This window comes from Emydura macquarii, unplaced genomic scaffold (assembly GCF_026122565.2).
Source record: "Emydura macquarii macquarii isolate MOO-44397 ecotype Brisbane River unplaced genomic scaffold, CSIRO-AGI_Emac_v2 contig_3287, whole genome shotgun sequence".
NCBI classification, from domain to species: Eukaryota; Metazoa; Chordata; order Testudines; family Chelidae; genus Emydura; species Emydura macquarii.
The window spans coordinates 4,120,757-4,126,859 of NW_027133424.1; the positions used below are offsets into that span (position 1 = coordinate 4,120,757).

General features: G+C 45.7%; 1 long non-coding RNA gene across 2 annotated transcripts in view; it reads right to left on the minus strand.

Moving 5' to 3' along the window:
- LOC137142943 (uncharacterized) overlaps positions 1–6,103 on the minus strand; it is a 174,810-nt gene that overhangs the window by 148,735 nt on the left and 19,972 nt on the right. The gene's annotated exons all lie outside the window — the stretch shown is intronic.

The window sequence follows — 6,103 nt, forward strand, 5'->3', positions numbered from 1 at the left end:
CCCACCAGTTCTTAGCAACTGATGACAGGTCTGCAGTATTCAAAAGAGACTAGTATGAATAAAAACAGCACCTGCTGTGACACTAGCCAGGATAGCAATGACTCGGGCTAACAGTCCACATGCTAATGAGTCCGCAGTTGGGGAATCAGGAAGACAATTCTCTGACCCCATCACTATGGTATAGTATTGTACACCTAGGAGTATTAAAGCCAGGTAACTCCTTCCATTAAAGCATCCTGCACTGTCGCCTGATGGGAGACAACCCTAGATGGACTATTGGGTGTTTGCAACGTGGCATGGCTAAGGCTGCGAGTCCGTCATGGAGGTCACAGAAGTCACTGACTCCATGACTTTCCATGACTGCCACAGCTGCAGCGGCCAGTGCTGCTGTCCCCGGGAACCACCGGGGCAGTGGCCACAGGAGCAGACCTGGAAGCCATCAGAGAGCAGTCCCTGGAGGCCTTGGGGCAGTGGGCGGCCAGGAACAGTCAAGAGAAGAGCAGAGCAGAGCAGAGTCAGAGCAGAGGCCAGCCATCGGCCCCGGGGGCCCCCAAGAGCAGCTAAGATTTAGTCAGGGATATTTGTAGTAAAAGTCATGGACAGGTCACAGGCCATGAATTTTTGTTTATTGCCCGTGACCTGTCCATGAGTTTGGTTTTTTTTTTACTAAAAATACCTATGACTAAATCTTAGCCTTAGGCACGGCCCATGTTCCTAAATACAGTACCCGCACACATCCTCCCTTCACCTCTGAATCCCCAGTGTTTCCTTCTATGCCTGTCTTTATTATCCTGCTCCTTTTGTTCTAATTCCCATGCTCCCATCTTATTTCCTGCTTCTCTGCCCCTCTCTCCTGTTTTTATGAGTTTTCTTCTTCTTGACTGTGCTCATAGTGTTGACCTGTAAAGCCCTGCGCAGATACAAAATACACTATCCACAAAAATGGTCTGCAGATATAAAGTGGATATCTGTGGATTTGCAGGACTCTACTGACCGGGGATGTTCAAAAGGCACACATGCACTGGCTTCCTACCCTGCCTCTGCTGGTCACTACTGTAACTGCAGCTCTGGCACAGAGCACTGCATGGGATGTCAGTCTATGTAACTAGCACTCCTTGTGGTGCATAGCTGCAATGAGTGATCCAGTTTGCAGGAGGTGGGGACAGGCAATGAGCACAGGTACCTTGCTGAACCAGCAAGAAAGATATTATTTATATTACAATAACACCTGGAGGCTCCAGCCATGCTTGAAACCCCATTGTGCAAGTGCTGTACAGACACGTAGTGAGAAACAGTCTAAATAGACAAAGAGTGGGGGAAAGGAAATACTATTATCCACATTTTGCAGATGGGGAATTGAAGCACAGAGAGACTAAGTGACCTGCCCAAAGTCACACAAGCTTTCTTGCCACTAGTAATTGAACCTAGATCACCTAATTCCCAGTCCAATGTCTCCTTCAAAGTATTCCCAGAAAAATGGAACATATGATCAGCCCAGCAAGAGTAAATCAATCCCCCATGCATTCACTCAACAGCAAAGGTATTGCTGCTACTACATGGCAAGGGCCTCAAAGAGCACAATTCTCACAGAAGACTGACAATTCTCACAAGATTCCAGCCACATACAAATCAAAACTGAATTCTCAGCAGACTGGAAATTAGAGGGGAAGATTCATAGATTTTTTTAAGTCCAGAAAGAACTATTATAATTATTTGTATTGCAGTAAGACCTAAGACCTCGAGTCATGAGTGAGGAGCCCATTGTGCTAGGTGCTGTACAAACAGAACAAAAATGATCATCTAGTCTGACTTCCTGCACAGCATAGGCAGGGTCAAATTTAGGGGCAAGCAACCCAGGCAACTGCTAGGCTTGAGGGGCGCCGGGTTCTGGGTGCTGTTTTTGTTGTTCACGACAAAAGGGAAAATAGAATGTTTGAAATAAAATATTTCAGGTAATCTGTATGTGGATTCTTTTTTCCCCACTAACCTCCTAGAAAGTTCTGCACCTTTTTAGAAGCTCATGGAACCTTCCAGACTTTCTGAGAACTACATTTTCCTCAAACCATCTAGAATATTGTCAGCCATGGTTACCAGAACAGAGATGAGATGATGGGAAGGTTGGAAGAAAAATTCGAGTTTTTTGCTCTCTCATTGACACTGCTCAAGTGTCCATCGAAGAAAGGTTCAGACAAATGAAGCACCACGGAAAGACCTGGGATTTTTTGCATGACCGTAGCAACCTGCTGGTAGACAGGAAAACACTCCTGAACAATTGTACAGACCTTCACCGGACACTGACACATGGGGAATGTTCAGACGTCAATGATAAAAACCTCTGTCTTGAATTGGACAACATCCGTCACAATTTGCCGCATGGGAAGCACTTTCCACTCCAAGTTCTCCAATCCATTTATGATGTAGAGCTGAAGGACACTTTTCCTAATGTGTGGATAACTTTAAGGATTCTGCTAGCACTGCTGGCCACCGTTGTGAGTGCAGCTTTTCAAAGCTCAGGCTCCAAAACATATCTTTGATTGACAGTGGCCATCACGAGACTGACATCGCTTGCTATCTTATCATTTGAAAATGCTATTGGCCAATCTTTGGATCTCTCTGATGCTGTGCTTCAGCTTGTGAGGGCAAAGGATAGAAAAGTAATCTTTTAAACTAAAGGGACTAGGATGAACTTTCTGAGGTGGTCTCCTACTCTAACACTATTTAATAGTGGTCCACCCAATGCTGGTGCACAGTTCAGTTTCTTGATGTTAGTACAGTTGTTATTCTGAAAATTAAAAAGCATCTATAAGCTTAGAAGAAACTAATTTTTTTATTTGCTTATATATGGCATGTATAAATATAGATTCACAGATCCTAGCATGCAAATGTATCATCTTATATGACAGGGATAAATCATACATGCAAATTGTGCATCAGTCATGAAATGGCCTACAAATGCAATAAAAAAATAAGGTATTTGAAAGTTTAACAAATAGAGGGGGGTTGCCAAAGACATTCCTTGCCTGGGGCGCCATTTGGTCTAGGGCCATCCCTGAACACAGGCCATAGAATTTCACCCAGCGATTCCTGCATCCAGCCCTAGAACTTTCAGTTGAATGGAAGCCTCTCTTTTAGAGGGACGTTGTCTTTGGATTCAGGGATTCAAGTGGCTGGGGCATGAGTGCACTCAGACTGACAGAGGTTACTTGATTTCTAATAAATCACAAGATTTCTATTACCATACTATGCTGCAATGCTGCTTGGGTGGGACTCTGACACCCTGGGACTTAAAGCCTTTTGCAATGCTACCGTGAAATACATTCTGTACACGTGAGCAATGGGGAGGACTTAAAGCTACAGGAGATCATTGAGGCAATATAGCTTAGGAAGTTTCAAAAGGTATGAATCAGGACAGTGTCTCCCAGCAGGGACGCTCAGTATAAAGAGAGAGTCGCTGATCTCCATGAAGGGTCTTCAACTCTGGAATTCACCTTCCTCCTCCCTTCCTCTCTCTCAAATAAGCCAAATCTGAGTGTCAGGGCATGCTGCAAGGCCCATCTTTCGGGGAGGGAGAGTTGGAGGATCAGGGTTTGACTTTCATGGGGTATCCTCCATTTCATATTTTGGGGGTGGGTCAATTGCTGGGTTGGGGGAGTGGCTGATTTTGTATTTGGTATTAATGTCAAAGACATCTAGGGCTCAGGGTAGAGGCTCTTTGATGGATTTTAGATTTATAATAAGCAGTCAATCTGCACTCAAACTGACTGGGATAAAAAAATCACAGCAGCTGTCAATCCTTCTGGGGCAGAATCCAAGCCAGAGGCACAGCATTGGCCTGGAAGAAACGCTCACACAGGCGCAGGGTTGAAAAACTGCATGCATTAGGTAGGGGTTGGGAGCATCTAAAATCGGCTACTGTCAGAGGCAAAACTCTGGCCAAGATGAACCATAGGTCTATTCCAGTGTTCCATTCCTAAGGTTCTCATTACTATCCACAGCCCAGTAGCTGCTATTTAACTCCATTTAGAGAATTCATGGATAACTGCATAGCTTCCTTGTCAGTTCAGATACCAGCATGAATGATCCATTCTGCTTACACCTGTTTTAAGAGTGGCATGAGTACACCCTAGAAGAAGATACATTATGGGCTCAGAGCTAGCAACTTTTATTCCAGGTGACCCACAGGGCCCGGGGCAAGCTGCTGGTTCCTCCAGCTAGAAGACTGTCTCTCCTGGCTGTTGCAGCAAAGTGTTTCTTTCCTCTCTCTTGAGGCTGGTTCAAGTTATCACGTCCCCGAGTCAGCAGCTGAGACGTTGTGCAGTGCACAACTCACAGGACAGAGCGCTATCTCCAGCCATAGACAGCAGAACCCATTGTAATGCACTCCTAGCTTGCCAGATGCCTACATGGGTTGGGTCAGGCATATGGTGATCAGATTCTATGATGAAGACTGAGTACTCTGTCTCCCATCTAAAATGTGTGGTTATCCTTCCTGGGATACACTATCCCAGTGGTTCTCAACCTTTCAGGAGTCTGATTTGTTTTATGTACCCCAAAGTTTCACCTCACTTAAAACTACTTGCTTACAAAAATCAGACATAAAAAATACAAAAGTATCACAACACACTATTACTGAAAAATTGCTTACTTTCTCATTTTACCATATAATTATAATAAATCGATTGGTATATAAATATTGTACTTCTATTTCAGTGTATAGTACACAAAGCAGTATAAACAAGTCACTGTCTGTATGAAATTTTAGTTTGTACTGACTTCACTAGTGCTTTTTACGTAGCCAGTTGCAAAACTAGGGAAATATCTAGGTGAGTTGATGTACGCAGAGGTCTTCCTGGGTGTACCCCCAGGGGTACACGTAACCCTGGGGGAGAATCACTGCACTATACTACTTATTATATAATTGTCTTCATGTCCTTCAGCTGGTGCTCAGTTTATTCCGAGGCACGTGGGCTGTAAGCCCTGGTCATTGCTCTTAAATGGCTGCTCTGGGTCATTCATCTGCTTGGACAAATGGAAGTTAAAGGTCCCAGACCAGGTCCTCAAAACACCAGCCTCCACACTACATGTAAATAACTGCAGGTGCAATTTTGCATCAGCAATGACTTGCAGCCCCAATTCATGTCATTCAGATGCCTCAGCCCCTGACTGTGCCCACAAACCAGGAGGCTGTTGGACCTAAAGCTCCTAAATTGTGGGACAAAATGCCACCTGTTTATTTGTATCCACAATATTGCTGCTGCAAAAACCGTTTTGATAAAGGCCAGGCTAAAAAATATGGCCCCTGAGCCTGGGGTACTTTCCAACCACCCCAGTCTTCTGACCAGTGTTCCTCCTCTCTCTCAAACTAGCACCACTCAAGAGCCAGGGCTGGGTGGGAGCCATTTGCACCTGCTGCCACATTTCCCACCATGCAACCACTTTCATTGCTGGACAGTTTGAGCTTAGATGCTTTGAGATGAGGCAAAGGAAGCCTGAACCACCCAGGTCTCCCAGCCTAGTAGTTTGAAATGCTTGCATAATATCCCTGAGCCAGCTTATTAGGCTGACCACATACAGTCAATCCTATTCATCCCTATCAGTTATCTGATTCCTTCACCCAGTGGTGCACATTACCCAGCTTGTGCTGTTAATAATACAGTACCTCATTCAGGGAAGCAGCTATCATATCTCTCTCCACATAAGGTAGTGTGTAGCTTTGTGACATGGTATGTGTGTTGTGTGTGTGCATCTCTTCCTGTAGCATGTGTGTCTGTGAATATAGCATGTCTGTGCACGTGTGTGTTGTGTTGTGTGTGCCTGTGTGTATAGTGCATGGCAGTGTGTTCTTGTACATGCGGCTCTGTATCTGAGAGTGTGGGTCTCTCTTCCTTGTGGCATATGCGCCTGTGGCTAGGATGTGTGCGTTCTGGGCCGTGTGCGGCTCTGTGTCTGCCCGTGGGAGCGTGTTTCTCGTCCTGTACAGCGTGTCCGGTGGTGTGGCTCGGCTGTGAGGCCGAGGCCCGGGTGTCCCTCCGTGGCCTGTGCCCTGCGCGGTTCTGAAGGGCGGATGGTGGGTCACGGGTGGAAAGCTGCCGCGACGGGGAGG